Source organism: Delphinapterus leucas, unplaced genomic scaffold (assembly GCF_059928025.1).
Source record: "Delphinapterus leucas isolate spDelLeu-1000000601 "Yukka" unplaced genomic scaffold, BTC_Dleu_Yukka2 spDelLeu_asBTCV2_sq74, whole genome shotgun sequence".
Classification (NCBI taxonomy): domain Eukaryota; kingdom Metazoa; phylum Chordata; class Mammalia; order Artiodactyla; family Monodontidae; genus Delphinapterus; species Delphinapterus leucas.
Genome location: NW_028322283.1, coordinates 448,930 through 464,793, shown reverse-complemented (window position 1 = coordinate 464,793; position 15,864 = coordinate 448,930). Strand labels below are relative to the sequence as shown.

Below are 15,864 nucleotides of genomic sequence, written 5' to 3'. Positions count from 1 at the left end.
TAATCACATGTTAAGTATCTTTTTAAGTTTACAATTTTTGTCTTTGGGTTTTATATCAAGCATGTTTGGGCTTCTCCTTCAGAGACATGGGAACAACACAAGTGTCACTTACAACAATTGAAAGCATCCTCATGATGACCCTTGAATTGGAAAAACAGTAAGTTGATTTTTCTGACATTTATTTTCACTCAATTCGTTTTTTTTAGTTTTCTTTTATTATTTTCTTAAGTCAGATTTATTTATGTACAATTTTCATTTAACAAAATTTACTATTTTTAAACGTACAGTGTGATGTGTTTTGACAAACGTATAGTTCTGTAGCCACCACCGCATTTGAGGTAAAGAAAACTTCTGCACTCTCAGAAGACCCCTTATGTCCCTTTCTAGTCAATCCATCCTCCTCCCACTACCACCCCTTGGCAACCACCAATCTGATTTTTGTCTGTATAATGTTGCCTTTTCCAGAATATCTAATAAATGAAATCATGTGGAATGTAGCTTTTTGTTTTTGGCTTTTTCACTTAGCCAGTCTCTTTGGAAATTCATCTGTTTTGTTGCACCTGTCAGTATTTCATTCCTTTTTATTGCTGAGTAGTATTCTAGTTATGTGGATACACATTTGTTTATGCATTCATTATTTGATGAACATTTGAGTTGTTTGTAGGTTTTTGGCTATTATAAAGAAAGCCTCTGAAAACACGCACATGTGTGTGTGAACATATGTATTGTGCGAGCATATGTTTTCATTTCTTTGGGGTAAAATACCTAAGTGTGGGATTGCTTCACCGTATGCTAAGTGCATATTTAACTTTTTAAGAAACTGCTAAACTTTTTTCTAAAGTGCCTGTGCCATTTTGCTTTCCCACTAGCAGTCTATGAGAGTTGCAGTTTCTCCACATTGTCACCTGATCATTATATTTGTTTTTTAAAAAAGTTTAGCCTTTCTAGTAGGTGTATAGTTCCATCTCGTGGTTTGTGCCACATTTTGCATTTCTGTAATAGCTGATGATGTTGAGTGTCTATTCATGTGCAAACATCTTTTTAAATGAAGTGTCTGTTAAAATACATTTTTTAATTGGATATTTATATTGAGTTTTAAGAGTGCTTTATATAAAAAGCAATGGAAAAAGTCCTTTCTCTCAGATGTGTTTAGTAAATATCTTCTCCCAGATTATGACTTATCTTCATTGTATTAAAATGTCTCTGAAGACTAGAAGTTTTAAATGTTTGATGAACTCTAATTTAGCAATTTTTTTCATATTTATTTAATTTATTTATTTGGTTGTGCTGGGTCTTAGTTGCAGCAGATGGACTCCTTAGTTGCAGCTCATGGGCTTCTTAGTTGTGGCATGCGAACTCTTAGTTGCAGCATGCATGTGGGATCTAGTTCCCTGACCAGGGATCGAACCCGGGCTCCCTGCTTTGGAAACTTGGAGTCTTAACCACGAGGGAAGTTCCTTAGCAATTTTTCTTAGATGGTTTGTGCTTTTGTGTCTTATCTAAGAAATCTTTTTCTGAGACCCCATTGTGTAAACCAAAATCACAAAGATTTTCTCCTGTGTTTTCTTCCGGAAGTTGTATAGTTCCATTTAGGTCTATGATTCATTTTGAGTTAATTTTCATATATGTTTTGAGGGAAGGGTCAAGTTTCTTTTTTTTGCCATTTAAAAAAAACTATTTATGTAGAACCCTATGGTGACAGTTTATTACACAACTTACTGCACCTTAAACTGCGCCATCCCCCCTCCAGTATGGCAAGCTAATAGAAAGTTTCTGTTATGCCAAGGCTAGGTGAGGGGATTGCATGAGATTAGTATGCAGAAAGAACCCTGCATTTAGCAGTCTGTTCCAACCGTCTTTGTCAGGTCAGCTGACAAATGAGTGTCTTCACCACGCCATCACACATTGGTCACTGCTCTAGCCTCATCTTCTTCAGCCTCCAACAGCATCTGCCACAATTGTGATCCCTCTCTTGTCACCTAGGTGTCCTCCTCTCTGGATATTAAAAATTATTTCCCGGGGCTTCCCTGGTGGCACAGTGGTTGAGAGTCCACCTGCCGATGCAGGAGACGAGGGTTTGTGCCCGGGTCCGGGAAGATCCCACATGCCGCGGAGCGGCTGGGCCCGTGAGCCATGGCCGCTGAGCCTGCGCGTCCAGAGCCTGCGCTCTGCAATGGGAGAGGCCACAGCAGTGAGAGGCCTGTGTACCGCAAAAAAAAAAAAAATTATTTCCCTATGTAACTACAATACTGTTAACACACAGTATTGAAGAAATTAAATTCCTGCACAATAATATTACCTAATAAAGAGTTGCTGTTCAATTTTCCCCAAGTGTCTCTCTCATATAATATCATGTCTTTTAACAGCTTTTTGAGGTATAATTGACATACAGTAATCTGTGTTCACACACACACATACATACACACCATGAAGACATCAGCAAAATCAAAATGTCCATCACCTCAGAAAGTTTCTTAACGTTTCTTCGTAATTATTGCTTCCCATTGTTCCTTGCCCTTTCCAATCGCCATGCAACCATTGATGTGCTTTCTGTTTTAATTTTCTAGAATTTTATGTAAATGAAATCATGCAGTGTATACTTTTTTCTAACTGGCTTCTAAGCTCAGCATGATTATTTTAATCTTCATCCATATTTTTGTATTTATCAGTAATTCATTTCTGTTTGTTGTTGAATATTATTCCATTATACGGATGTACCCCAATTTATCTGTTCACCATTGATGGACATGTGAGTTGTTTCAGTCTTTGTCTATTACAGATAAAGTTGCTATGAATATTTGTGTATAAGTCTTTGTATGGATGTATACTTCCATTTCTCTTGTGTAAATACCTGCAAGTAGATTGGCTGGATCACTGGTAAGTGTATGTTTAAGTTTTTAAAAAATACCTATTTTCCATAGTGGTTTGATCATTTTACATCTCTTACCAGCAGTGTATGAGAGTTGCATCTTCTTCACGTTGCGGCCAACACTTGCTATGCCCAATATTTTTAATTTTAGATAGTTTAATAGGTATGTACTTTTTTCTCACTCTAGCATCCCTAATGATTAATCTTGTCAAACATCTTTTCATATGCTTATTTTCCATATGTATATCTTTGAATCTTTTATCTATATTTTCCTGGAGTTTTGAGAGTTCTTTATATATTCTTGAAATTAGTCCTTTATCCAATGTGTAAGTTGCTAAGTATTTTCTCCCATTCTGGGACTCATCTTTTCATTCTCTCCGTAGTGTCTTTTGCAAGGCAGAAATTCTTAATTTTGATGGTGGCTAATTTATCTATGTTTTTCTTTTATGGATTATGCTTTTGGTGTTGTATCTAAGAAATCATGCGTAAGTCAAGGTCATAAAATTTTTCACTTGTTTTTCTCTAGAAGTTTTATACTTTTATATTTTACATTTAGATCTTTGAACCAGTTTCAGTTCATTTCTGTATATGGTTTGGATGGAAGTTCTTTTTTTTTTTTTTTTTTTTTGTTTTTGGTTTTTGGTTTTTGCACCTGGATATTCAATTGTTCCAGCATCATTTGCTGAAAAGACTATCGTTTCTCCTCTCAAATGCCTTTGAACGTGAAAGTCAGTTGTCCACGTCTCCGAACTTTCTATTTTGTTCTTTTGATTTTTTGTGTATCTTTACGCTACTATCACAATGTCTTGAAAGTGTAGCTTCATAAGCCTTGAAATCAGTTACTGTTAGTTCTTCAACTTTGTTCTTTTTCAATGTTGTTTTAGTTATTCTAAATTTTATTTCCATATAAAATTTAGAATTAGCTTGTCTATTTCTATAGAAAAGCCTACTGGGATTTTGATCTACAAATCAATTTGGGGAGAATTGATATCTTATCAATATTGAATCTTCAGATCCATGAATACATTATATCTCTCCATTTATTTAGGTCTTCTTTAATTTCCCCCAGCAATATTTTACAGTTTTCACTGTGCAAGTCTTTTACATATTTTATCAGATTTATTCTAAGTATTTTATATGTTTGATTCTATTATAAGTAGTATTTTAAAACTTTGATCTCTGATTGTTTGTTGAGATAAATTAATCTTTTTGAATGTTGATCTTGTACCCTGCAAACTTGATAAACTCATTTATTAGTTCCAGTAGCATTTTATAGATTCTATCAGGTTTTCTACATAATCACGTTATCTGCAAATAAAGATCGTTTTACTTCTTCCTTTCCATTCTGAATATCTCTTTTTTTTGTTTCCCTATTGCACTGGCCAGAACCTTCAGTGCAATGTCAAATAGAAGTATTGGGAGTAGACATCCTTGCTTTTGTCGTGATTCTGGAGAGAAAGTACTTTGTCCTTCAGCATTAAATATGATGTTAAGTTTTTTGTAGAAGTCATTTATCAAGTTGAGGAAGTCTCCTTCCATTCCTAGTGTACTGAGGGCTGTTATTTTCTTTAATCAGGAATGAATGTTAGATTATTTCATTCTTTTCCTGCATCTATTGCAATGATTATGTGATTTTTCCCTTCTTTTCTTTTCTTAATTTGTTTATTTTTTTTTGGCTGCTTTAGGTCTTCATTGCTGCACGCAGGCTTTCTCTAGTTGTGGCGAGCAGGGACTAAACTTCGTTGCAGTATGCAGGCTTCTCATTGCGGTGGCTTCCGTTGTTGCAGGGCACAGTCTCTAGGTGAACGGGCTTCAGTAGTTGTGGCTCACAGGCTCTAGAGCGTAGGTTCATTAGTTGTGGTGCACGGGCTTAGTTGCTCCGTGGCATGTGGGATCTTCCCGGACCAGGGCTGAAACCCATGTCCCCTGCACTGGCAGGTGGATTCTTAACCACTACCCCACCAGAGATGTCCTGATTTTTCTTTTTTAGTGTACTAAGTTGGGTAAATTGATTTTCAAATATTAAACCAACCTTTCATTCTTGAGATAAACCCAGTTGGTCATGATGTATCATCTTTTTATACAATACTGCATTTGATATGTTAAAATTTTGTTAAAACTTTTTGCCTCTGTGTTCATGAGAGATATTGGTCTATAGTTTTCTTGTAATGTTATTGTCTATTTTTGATACGGTGAAAGTTGGCCTTATAAATAAGTTGGGAAATATTCCCTTCTCTTCAACTTTCTGGTAGAGTTTGTGTAGAATTGACATTATTTTATTCCTTAAATGTTCGGTAGAATTTATCAGTTAAGCCACTTGGATTTGAAGCTTTCTTTGTTGGAAGGTTTTAAACTGCACATCCAATTTCTTTAATAGCTGTATTCTTTTTTTTTTTTTTTTTTTTTTGCGGGCCTCTCACTGTTGTGGCCTCTCCCGTTGCAGAGCACAGGCTCCGGACGCGCAGGCTCATCGGCCATGGCTTACGGGCCTAGCCACTGTGCGGCATGTGGGATCTTCACAGACCGGAGCACGAACCCGTGTCCCCTGCATCGGCAGGCGGACTCTCAAACACTGTGCCACCAGGGAAGCCCTAATATTTATATTCTTGAATAAACTTTAGTAGTGCTTGTCTTTCAAGGAGTTTGTCCATTTCATCTTGAATTTATTGGTTTATTCTATATATTCTCTTATTATCCTTTTAATATCTATAGTATTTTTCTGTTTTCCATTTTATTTATTTCTACTTTGATCTTTATTGTGTTCTTCCTTCTCTTACTCTGTGATTAATTTGCTCTCGTTTTCCCAGATTAAGGTGGAAGTTGAGGAAGCTGAGTACAGATTTAGCAATATCCCACATGTTGACATATTATGTTTTCAGTTTCAGTGAGTTCAAAATAGTTTCTGATTTCCCCTTTGATTTCTTCTTTGACCACAATTTACTCAAAAGTGTGTTGTTTAGTTTCCAAATATTTGGAGCTTTTTCAGATTTGTTAATTTCTAATTTATTTCCATTGTGTTCAGAGACATATATTGAATGACTAAAATCCTGTTAAAAAATTTTTAAGTATTTTTTTAATTTATTTTTTTGCTGCGTTGGGTCTTTTTTGCTTTGCCGGGGCTTTCTCCAGTTGCAGCGAGCAGGGCCTACTCTTCGTTGCAGTGCACTGGCTTCTCACTGGATGTCTTCTCTTGTTGCAGAGCACAGACTCTAGGTGCATGGGCTTCAGTAATTGTGGCACACAGGCTCTAGAGTGCAGGCTCAGTAGTTGTGACATACAGGCTTAGTTGCTCCATGGCATGTGGGATATTCCCGGAACAGGGATTGAACCCTTGACCCCTGCATTGGCAGGCAGATTTTTAAACACTGAACAACCAGTGAAGTCCCTATTCCTGTATTCTTAATCTTTTGTGTAGATCCATATTCCAATCTGGTGTCATTTTCCTTCTGCTTGAAAATACTTCTTTTAACATTTCTTAAAGTGAAAGTCTACTAGTAATGAATTCTTTCAGCTTTTGTATGTCTGCGATAGTCTTTATTTTGCTTTTGTTTTGACAGATTTGGGTATAGAATTCTAGCTTGATAGAATTCAATTCACTACTTTAAAGATGTTATTTCACTGTGTTCTCATTTACATTGTTTCCAACAAAAATTCTGCTGTCATTGTTTTCTTTCTTCCTCTGTATGTAGTGTATAGTTTTTTCCTCTGGCTGCTTTTAAATTTTTCTCTTTATTGCTGGTTTTGAGCAATTTGATTATTTTTTGTGCCTTGGTGTAGTTTTGTCCATGTTTCTTATGCTTAAAGTTCATTGATCTTCTTGACTTTGAGGCTTTATAGTGTTTACCAATTTGGAAAAATTTTGGCTATTATTTCTTCAAATTTTTGCATTTCTCCTCTCCTTCATGGACTCTAAGTACACATGTATTAGGCCACTTGAAGTTGTTCCACAGCTCACTGATGCTTTATTCAGTTTTGTTGGTGTTTAGTTTTGTTACTGTTTTTGTTTCATTTTGGATAGTTTCTATTACTATGCCTTAATGTTCAGTGACCCTTTCTTCTGCAGTGTCTAATCAGCCATCAACCTCGTTCAATATATTTTTAATTTAGACATTGTTTTTAATCGCTAGAAGCTTAATTTTGGTATCTTTTACCTTTTCCATGCCTGTACTTATTTAACATTTTCAGTTTTTAGTCTATGTTTTTTAACATATGAAATACAGTTATAATAACTTTACTTCAGGTATAATAACATTTTAAATGTTCTTCTCTGCCAATTCTAACATCTGTATAGATTATGGGTTAGTTTTGATTGATTGCCTTTTCTCCTCACTATGGGTCATATTTTCCTACTTCTTTGCATGGTTGGCAATTTTTCATATGATCCCGGATATTGTGAGTTTTAGTTTATTGTGTGCTATATATATTTATATTCCTGTAAAATGCTTGGGATTTGTTTTAGGTGAAATTAAGTTACTCAAAACAATTTTATTCTTTTAGGTCTAGATTTTAAGATTCGTTGGGTAGGAGTCCAAGTACCCTTTAGTCTGGAGCTCATTATTTGCAACTACTGAGACAAGTCCTTTCTGAGTATCATGAGGTTTTCCAGTCTGACTTGTAAGAACAGGTACTATTCCTACAACCCTGTGTGATATCCAGTTATTCTTATTATTAATCCTTTCATATGGTTCTTTTCCTGGCCTCAAGTAATTCCTCACACAAATGTACTGACAAATACTTTGTTGAACTCTCAAGAGATCCCTCTGCATATCTCCAGAGTTCTTTGACTGTGCACTTCTTTTGTCTCTGATACTCTGCTTTTTGAACTCTAGTTACCTTGGTTTTCCCAGAATCTCAGGTCCATTTCCTCAGTCAGGGTGTCCACCCATCTCTGCTTGGACTTCTCTTCCCTGTACCGTGACCTGGAAACTCTCTCAGAGAAGTAAATTAGGGCAATTATAGGGATCACTTCATTTATTTCCCATCTCATGGGGATTACTGAACTTTATTGCCTGAGGTCCAGTTTCTTGAAAACTGTGTTATCATATGTTGTCTTATTTTTTCATTGCTTCAGGTGCAAGGTTAAATTGGTCCTTGTTACTTCTTCTTGGCAAGAATCCAATAATGTTCTTTAAGTGTGTTTTGCTTTGAAACAGGATCCAAATAAGATTAGGCATTTCATGTCTTGTCTTTGTTTCCTTTAATCTACAATATTTCCCTGCTATTTTTTTTCTTGGTCTTTTATGACATTGGCATTCTTGAAGAGTCTAAGCCAGTTGTCTTGTAAATTGCCCCGCAATCTGGATTTGTCCGTTTCCTCATTAGATTCAAAGTAAACTTTTTGGGGAAAAATACTATATAGGTGATGTAGTCTTCATACTTCATCACTTCAGGTGGCCCAGTGCTAAGTTTGATCACTTGATTAAGGTGGTATCTTCCATATCTCTCCATTGTAAAGTTATTTTTCCCCTTGGTAATTGAAAAATAATATGTGGCATGATACTTTGGGATCACTGAAGATCCTACTTTCAAACAACTCTTCACCCAGCTGTGCATCAATCATAATCCTTGTCTGAATCGATTATTACATTATTAGATGCAAAATGACACTTTCAAATTCTATCATTCCTTTTGCATTTATTAGCTGACATTATTTTATAAAGAAGAGCACCCCCCACTTTCATTTTGAGTATGATTATGAACTCATGTGCTTTTTTTTAATTAACTATATTATAACTTATTATAATGATAATGTTATTCTTTGGAATGTTCCTTTTGTCCAGATTTGGCCAAAGTGACCTCTGTTATTGTTTAACCACACGATGCTGTTTTATTACTAGAACAATTTCTAATATATTACTACTCACAAATAGGAACTGAGAAAGGGATTCCAAAAGGAACGGTCGTATTCAGACTCTTCTTAGAAGTCTGCCTTCTTCCTGCGTACTCTCAACCCAAAGTGAGGCTTTTAGGTTGGAAGGAAATACTTTGGATTTAAACTACAGATCAGTGTCACCCAATTCTAATCCCTATTCCCTTTTTTCTAGGCATACTATATGTACTACCATCTTAGTCCTTCTGTTGGGCACCTCTCTCCTCCTCTATATTTATTTACAACAGTCAGGAGCAGCAATTGGCCAACCGGCCCCTATCCAGTTCTGCAGTCCATATGCCCCAAGAACTCCTTTTTGCACTGGTCTGTGGTGGTCTTGGCCGACCTCTTCTACCTACCCAAGTAACTCTTTTACCACGAATTTAATTACCTGTGTTTCCATTTATAGGTTCTTACCTAGCCGTATGGCCTGCTGCCTCTACTAATTTAAAAATATTATTGAGGTTGTCTGAAAGACAGTCAGGCTGCGTTGTGATAGTGGATGCCTGACAGACGTCACACGTTGTGGTGAGTCTCCATTGTGGGATAATAAATTTTTAATTTAATATTTTAATTTTTAATCAATGATGATAAATTTTAAAATTCATGATGTAATTGCATTATTTTAATTCATACATTCAGAGTTCCAGCTCCCTAAGTTTCTAAGAACTACCACCTTGCTAAAAATCAGATTCTTGTTTACATTATTAAGCTAATAATAGCTCAGTTACATTGTTAGCTTAGTAATGTAACTGACCGCATACATAAAGGAACAAGAGAAAGGAATGGAAGCGGGAAGGGTGTTGTAGTTTCTTAGGACAGGGCCGAAAGTAAGCTCATCACAGGAGATGAATTGTGCCAAAGCACAGCAGGAGAGGGCTGCCGCTCGCTCAGGCAAAACAGCGCCGTCTGTCTTGCTGTGGTAACTTTTATTAAAGCATTATCTAGATTTACACTTTAAGACTTGTTTTCTTAACATTTCAGAAGTGCCAAAGCAGCAACCTATGTTTTTATTAATTATACAAGCAATAATTGGCTTTCGTGAGCACCTGCCGTGCTTCGTCCTTGAGCGCAAGAACAGCACAAAGTTCCCACCATTATTTTGATTATACTGAAGTAGCACAAGGACATATCCTTGCGTTCCCACCACTCTGATTATACTGAGGACATCTCATGGATCAGTGCCCAAAGCACTCAATGCTTCTTTTGCAGGCACCCGGTTTGCCGGAGGCGCGCTCGAAGCATTCAGAACTGTTCACAACTCTGGCTTATTTGCATGCCCCCGGTTTGCCGGGGGGGGGGGGGGGGGGGGGGGCGGGGGGGCGGGGCGCGCGGCTCAAAGCAATCAGGACTGTTTGCAGTTCTGGCTTATTCGCCGGCCCTCAGTTTGCTGGGGGGGGGCGGCTTATGGGTCATGTCTCCTTTCCATGTCCTCAGTTATCCCACTACATTTCCCCCTTTTTGTTTTATAATTTTTGTAGCATCAAGGAGAACACGGCAGCATTACTCTCGGTACTAAACTACATGGAATTATTTTGCAGCTTGTGCAGCATCAAGGAAAACACAGCAGCTTGTTGCGATGTTGCATGGCGGGTAGCTTTCACTCGTTGTCGAACTACAATTAAACATATGATTATTATTATAATGAGCATTAACAATCCTCCAGTAGAAGCTGTCATGGCTATAATACCCATGACAGCTGCAATCAACATTCCTACAGATCTTTTACTTCTTTTTAATGCATCAACTAAATATTGCAAAACAGCCATAGGAAGAGATTTTTGCCATTCCCTTCCAAGATTGACAGGAAGCCAAAGACCTGTCCGAGCTCCTAAGATATACAAACTTTCAGTATATATGTTAAAAGATATACTAGAGTTAATACAGGTATACAGAGAGCAATTTTTACACATTATAATACCTTGAGTCTCATTCCATACAGCTGGTCCCTTTAACAATATATAAGGTAATTTCACACAACTACGAGTATACCGAGTAACATCTTTATGAAAAATCAAACTATGATTTTCAGATTTATTAACCATATGTCCTACCCAGGCATTAATCTTTCTCAGAGCTGCCATAAGCTTCCACGAGTCCTTTTGGATAGGATATCCATTTAAATGAGGACCAGGAGGAGAAAACCCTCCAGGATGTCATACTATGGTATCATTAATAGTATCGCTATAAATAGTGTTATCTTCTTTATGCCAGTATAAATCCTTCAAACCCTTTTTTCCTCGGGCGGAGCCAAAAGGGCTCCAATCAATGACGCTTCCCCTAGAAGTATTAACAAGAACCTGAGCCATTTCTCCTCGGCATTGAGTCCAGTGGACCCAATCCGATAATCGACCCACAAGAGGCACCTGGCATGGAGGCAAATAAGGTGCAGAAACATTTTCATTAAGAGTGGAATTAAAACTTTTAAAACTATAAGCACTTGAAAGATATAACCCATGATATCTGCTTTTATTTTTGACAACACTTAACCATGCCTGATAATTCATTTTAAGGCAATGATCTCCTTTTCCCATATAAATAGGAGGTCCGTTAACACCCACAGTGTAATTTTCTATTATCCTTCCTTCTTCTTTTGGCTTCAAAGTGCCTCTATCATCAAAAGGACCAGGCAACCATCCAGACTCATTGACATATACAAGAATTGGGGCATCCCACCAGGTAACCCCCATATTAAGAGGCAGGTTAGGAATATAAGTCCAATAAGTATGGTTAGTACAATTTATCTCATTGGCTGATATGCTTATTACCTGTGCAGACAACATTGCCATCATGGCCATAAAAAGACTGGTGCTAGTGAGGGGTTTACCCTGTGAAATGACAAGATTCTCAGCAGTGCCTGCAAACTTTTTCATTTGCCCCCAAGTCAATTGAGACGCCCTCTTTGTTTGATCCAATGGCACACGGAGTGTTCTCTTGCTCAAATCCATCTCTGCAAATCCCTTTGTCATTCCCGTCACATCAAGGCTACGCTTAGTTGCCATGCCGAAGCTTTATCTTAGCCGGCACCCAATAGGATTTAGCTCCTGCAGAAACAAAAGCATATCCTCGACCCCAACGAAGAACCTCGCCAGGTTCCCAAGTGTTAGTATTTTCATTTAATATAAAAACAGGCTGTCTAAGTTCTTGTGTACTTGTTTTTGTCCAATGTCTGTCAGCTGCACTAAGATCATCTTCTCCATGATTTAAAAAATTAAGAGTAAATAAAGCAAGACTTTGTACCTCATCTCCCCCTTTTTGTTTTATAAGCATTTTTTTCAAAGTGTGGTTTTGTCGTTCAATAACCGTTTGTCCCGTACTGTTTCCTGGGATACCTGTAACATGTTGTATATTATGTGTGGCAAAAATGTCTGACATTTTTGAGAATAATATGCAGAAGCATTATCAGTTTTTATGCTGTCGGGAATTCCCATAACAGCAAAAGCTTCTAATAAATGAGTTATTACAGCATCAGCTTTCAGAAGATAATGGAGTTGCCCATGAGAAATGAGAGTAGGTATCTACAGAATGATGAATATATTTTAACTTTCCAAAACCACGATATTGAGTTACATCCATTTGTCAGATAGTATTAGCAGATAAGCCTTTAGGGTTAACTCCAGTATTCAAATAAGGTTGATTAATAGCAGCACATTCCAGGCATGTACGGAGAATAGTTTTTGTTTGTTTCCATGTAAGATTAAATTTATTTTTTAATTCTCTGGCATTAGTATGATATCTATGATGTTCTGCTGTAGCTAATTGTATAGCACTCACTAAAGTATCAATAAAATCATTTCCATCTACCAATGGACCGGGTAAATGAGTATGAGCACGAATATGAGTAATATAAAGTGGTGTAGTACGTAGTCTAATTATATGTTGTATTTGTAAAAATAAAGAATGTGGTTCTGATCCATTATCTGGGATAAAAGCGGTTTTAATATTTTTAACTGTAAATTTCATATATTGAGAATCTGTAGTTATATTAAGAGCAATTGGATAATCTTATAACAATAGTATAGCAAATAGTTCTGTTTTTTGAATTGAAACATGGAGATTGTAACACCTTATGATCATGACTGTTAGCATATCCTGTTTTTCCCGTTTTATTGGCATCAGTAAAAAAAGTTGGTCCTATAACAGGATCTAATTGAACTATTTTTTTCAAAATCCAATTAGTCTTTTTCAAAAACTGTAAACGTTTATCAGAAGGATAATGATTATGTATTTTACCTATATAATGAGCACAGGCAACTTGTCAGTTATCCTCTAGTTGAAAGAGTTTGTATTTTTTTGTTGGGACTATAAGTTTATGTGGGTCCTGACCACATAGTTGCCTTAATCGTAACCTACCTTTAATAATAATATCAGCTATTTTTTGTACATAAGATTGCAATTTCTTTTGAGCTTTATGAGCTAAAAATATCCATTTTATGAGATCTTGTTGTTGTAGTAAACCAGTAGGAGAATGAGGAGTATGAAATACAATAAGTCGTAAATGATCCAGAGACTCAATCCGATCCAGTTGTGCATCATGTATATGTTTTTCTATCCATTTAAGTTCTTGTTCAGCCTGGGGAGAAAGTTTACGGTAACTATTTAATGTTGGATCGCCCTCTAAGGTGTGAAATAAATTTTGTAACTTATAAGTAGGAATTCCTACTAGGAATTCCTAGGATGTAACCAATTAATATCTCCTAATAATTTTTGAAAATTATTTAATGTTACAAGAGAATCTTGTCTAATTTGTACTTTTTGAGGAATAATCTGAGTATTGGTTACAATTTGTCCGAGATATTGTCAGGGAGCACATTTTTGAATTTTTTTCAGGAGCTATCTGTAAACCCCATTCTTTAAATTTTAACTCTGCTTGTTGTAACATCTGCTGTAATGTTTGTTGATGAGGATGAGCAAATAAAATGTCATCCATATAATGAAGAATACGTGCCTCAGGATACATGTGACGTAATTCCTCCAGAGGCTGATTAACAAAAAATTGGCATATAGTTGGACTATTTAACATCTCCTGAGGGAGAACTTTCCATTGAAATCTTTGAGCTGGATGTTCTTGATTTAAGGCTGGTACAGTAAATGCAAATCTTTCACAATCTTGAGATTGTAATGGTATAGTAAAAAAACAGTCTTTTAAATCTATAATTATAAGTTCCCAATTGCGAGGGAGCATTGCAGCAGATGGAATTCTAGATTGCAATGCCCTTATAGGTTGAATAATCTCATTAATTTTTTGTAAATCTGTCAACATTCTCCATTTACCTGATTTTTTCTTAATTATAAAAACAGGTGAATTCCAAGGGCTAGTGGATATTTTAATATGTCCTGCTATTAATTGTTTTTGTATTAATTGGTGTAATGCTTGTAATTTTTCTTGAGTTAAGGGCCACTGCTGTGTCCATATAGGGTTATCTTTCAACCATTTTAATGGTAATGCAAATTTTTGAGCAGTGGCCCCTACACTAAATTTGGATATCCAAGCCCAGTATAATCTTTTCCCATTTTAGTTACATATTGGGGTTCAGTAGCATTTAATTGCGAATAATCATATTCCTTATTTGATATCATTTGCATTGTTTCAGGGGAAATTGTTGGTATGGAGACAGAGGTTCCCCATTGTTGTAGTATATCTCTTCTCCATAAATTAATTCCAATATTGGCCACATATGGTTGCAACACAGCTTTTTGTCCTTCCGGGCCTTTACATCCCAACAGTTCCTTACTGCGCCAAATCATACGCAATGTTCCTATTCCTGTAAAAGTAACTTCCACCTTTTCTAAAGGCCAATATGAAGGCCATTCAGATTGTTTTATTATAGACACATCAGCTCCCGTATCAACAAGGCCCATAAATTTTACATTATTGTTAAAAGTAATCATTAATTGAGGACGTTGGTCATTGAGAAAGGATTGCCAAAAAACATTTTTTCCCGTGCTGCCGAACCCCCCTGTATGTTTTATGGGGGCGGCTGCTTGTTTTACATATGGTAACAATAACAATTGAGCAATTCTTTGTCCCTTATTAAATTCTATAGATTTGAAACAGAAATCATAATAGAAATTTCTCCATTATAATCCTCATCAATAACTCCAGTATGAACTGTTACACCCTGCAGAGTCAAACTACTTCGTCCTAATAATAGTCCCACAGTTCCTGCAGGTATAGGGCCATAAATTCCTGTAGCTAATTTGTGTACTCCTCCTGCTGGCCTAAGGATACAATCTCGAGGAGCAATTAGGTCAACGGCAGCATTGCCGCTGGTAGCGTGCATGAGATCAGTAACTAAGAGCCGAGGTTGAGACTGTCCTGTAATGTCTGATAAAAGCTGGCATTGCTTACTGGATACTGTTGAGAGTTTACTGTCACTTTTCCCGTATTGTTGTTGTGGCCCCGGGTTGGGCCTAGCTTCCCGTTTCCCGAGACATTATCTCGTGGAGGCAAAAGATTTCCTAACTTATCCCTTTTTGAACGGCATTTATTAGCCCAGTGTCGTCCTTTACCACATTGGCGACACATACCAGGTAGCTGCTCATTCTTAACCTGTTTTGATATCTGGCCTTGCCCTTTTCGACAATCTCGCATCACATGTCCATACTTTCCACAATTGTAACATTTAATACGATTATCTTTCAACCCTTCATTTATGGCAGCTGCAAGTAAATTGGCCTGGTAAGTAGGAGATCCAATATCATGGCAAGCTTTTATATACTCCTCAACTGGAGCGTTTACAGCCTGTAAAGGCCACAGTGCCTTCTGGCATTTAGAATTTGTATTCTCAAAAGCCAAAGATTGTAATAATAAATCTTGCATGTCTATTTGTGCTACAGCTCTTTGAATGGCTGCACGCAGTCTAAACAAGAAATCAGTGTAAGGCTTACTAGGCCCTTGCATTAACTTAGTAAAAGATTGTGCTGTTTTTCCAGGGGGTTCCACTCGTAACCATGCTCGTAAACAACACATACGTATTTGAATGATTCGTAAATCATCAAATTGAGTTTGAGCTTGTAGATTACTAAATGCACCTGCTCCTATTAATTCATCTAGAAGTGGCCCTGGAGGATTGCGGACCGCATTAGTCCTTGCCATGGTTTCAGTTTCCGCTCTCCACCAAGT

General features: G+C 36.8%; 1 pseudogene across 1 annotated transcript in view; it reads left to right on the top strand.

Annotated features, from left to right (window-relative positions):
- The window catches only part of LOC149743808 (leucine-rich repeat-containing protein 37A3-like), a 72,586-nt pseudogene that overhangs the window by 38,291 nt on the left and 18,431 nt on the right, over positions 1 to 15,864 (top strand). The window contains exon 2 of the transcript XR_016391764.1: positions 83 to 157. The product of XR_016391764.1 is annotated as a leucine-rich repeat-containing protein 37A3-like (transcript). The remainder of the gene's footprint in view (positions 1 to 82; positions 158 to 15,864) is intronic.